Source organism: Octodon degus, unplaced genomic scaffold (genome assembly GCF_000260255.1).
Source record: "Octodon degus isolate 3935 unplaced genomic scaffold, OctDeg1.0 scaffold00448, whole genome shotgun sequence".
NCBI lineage: Eukaryota > Metazoa > Chordata > Mammalia > Rodentia > Octodontidae > Octodon > Octodon degus.
In genome coordinates, this window is record NW_004525024.1 from 169104 (window position 1) to 171440 (window position 2337).

General features: G+C 40.7%; 1 pseudogene; it reads left to right on the top strand.

Moving 5' to 3' along the window:
- The first annotated feature begins 410 nt into the window (after positions 1-410).
- Positions 411-1282, top strand: LOC101560341 (annotated as a pseudogene).
- Positions 1283-2337: the final 1055 nt, after the last annotated feature.

Below are 2337 nucleotides of genomic sequence, written 5' to 3' on the forward strand. Positions count from 1 at the left end.
GATCCTGTATCAAGCTCCAGTGCTGCTGTTCCAGCCATATAGCCATGTCCTGGCTTCCTACTACAACACCACTATAGGTTGAAGTGGAGGTCAAAGGTAAACTGGATAAAGTGGAAATAAGAAAAGTCATGAAATCCTATGGTGAATTGGGGGTCTTGGGATCTAGTCTCAGTGCAGGGCTAATTTCAATATCAATCATGGGGAGGAAACATATTTACTATTATCTGACTTGTCAGTGAAAATTATTCCAACCTGTGGGGTTCTGGAAGGTCAAGAAACACCAGAAGAAAATCAGAGTTAATGTGTCTGGGAAGAGGCCTCTCCAGCACTTGGTGGCCAGGGGCTGGTCCCTGCACTCCCCAGCTCCTATGCCTTCTTTGTCTGAGCGTTTCAGCGAAAGCCAACCAGACATGAATGGAAAAGAAGGGTCAGGAGGGTTCAGGAAGAGGAAGCATGACAACTTCCTCCATAACCAAAGAAGAGAGGGGAAGGATGTCAATTCATCTTCTCCCCTGATGTTGGTGTTCAAATCCTTCCAGCAGGAGCTGGATGTGAAGCATGACAAATACAAGAGACTTGTGAAGCTCAGGTGGGATATAACTGTGGAAAGTAAAAGGACAATTTTTCTCTTCCATAGGATTACAAGTGCACCTAATATGGACGATATATTGCCCGAATCAAAAATTAAATTGGATGGCATCAGAAAAAAATATTAAAGCTATCCCAAGAGCTGTCAGGAGAAGACATGCATCAGTTCCACTGAGCCATTATGACACTACTGCAGGAATATGTGGAAGTGGTCTCTTTTCAACACTTCATCAAAACATGATCATTAATCATCAGGGATGAAATTAATAATCAGTTAATAATTACAACAAAAGACAGTGGAAAAGAAAACAAGACTCCCTCCTCTGATGCACAGGAAAAGCAGCTGGCCACTTGGAACCTGAAATTCACACTTGTTAATTACCTCCTCAGAGTGGCTGATTTAACTGGAGAATTTATGCAAATGTATATTAACAGCATGGGGAATAGGGACATTGACATACCCTTTGAAGTCAGCCAGTTTTTACATCACATTTATGGTGGGATCTCATTCATTGGCAACACAAGGCCTTATGAAGTTTCTAAGAAACTGTACACTTTGAAACAGAGTCTGGCCAAAGTGGAGAATGCTTTTTATGTCCTGAAAATCCAGGGTTCAGAAATTCCAAAACACATGCTAGCAGATGTGTTTTCCATCAAAACAGAAATGATTGAGTAGGAAAAGGGCATTTCTTAGAATAGTACTAAGCAGCTATTTGCTTAAAAATTTCTGAGAGAGACCAGTTTATAGAATTGTTCCTTAGAGTTTTATTTGGTTTTATTATTGTTTTTACATAGAAATGTTTTCAATTGTGCTTGTTTTAAATTGTAAACAAGCTGTACATAAAATGTTCCAAATTAATAATTTCTTATTCATAAAAAATTGTGGAGATGTCCCGGGGCCAACCAGATCCTGACTTGACAAAAATCCTGATTTGACCAAAAGCCCAGGCCCAGAATGTGAGTGAGATGGCCTTGGGCCCACCTGATCCTCATTTGACCTAGAGCCCAGGCCCAGCTTGGAACCTGAAGCAGAACTACCCTCAAAGAGGCTTGGCAAGACTCACCCAGCTAATTCAGGAGCAGAACATCTTGCCAGATTGGCACAGAGGGTTCAACTCCAAGGACTGCAACAGGAAGAAGTAGAGTACAGCAACCAGATCCAAGCCACACTGACTTGGGTGAGTTTGAACTTGGTAGATCCAGACCTGGTGCTAAGGTAATAGCTCTACCTAAGCTCTACACCAAAGGTCAGAATATGGCATTGTAGAAAATGACAAAGAGAAGGAACAAAATGCAGTCTCAGGCCCTAAAACCACCCAGAACAAATGCAGAAGACACTAGCATAGAAGAAACTGGAAATTACACACATGAAATCTCTGAACAGTAGTGTGTGAAGCAAAAAATCAACTGCAGAAAGGTGTAGAGGAAATCATATCAGAAATAATTTCTCAAGTAAAAAAAGGAATGATAGCTATAATGAAATAAATACTAAGTGTTTGTAAAAAAGACATTGAGTTATAGGATCTCAGGATAAATCCTGAGGGGATTTAACTGACCTTATCAGACCCCAAAAGCTACAACTCTTGGTGCATAGGTCCTGCTTTACCTTGGTCTTAACCATCCAGTAGAAAAGTATAAAAACAAAATACAAGAAGTAAAGCCATGCTGTTATGTTGAGCTGTTGGGAACTTGGGTCAACAATTTCTGACATTGCCAGTTAAGAGGAAGACCCAATACTGTTATGGGCTA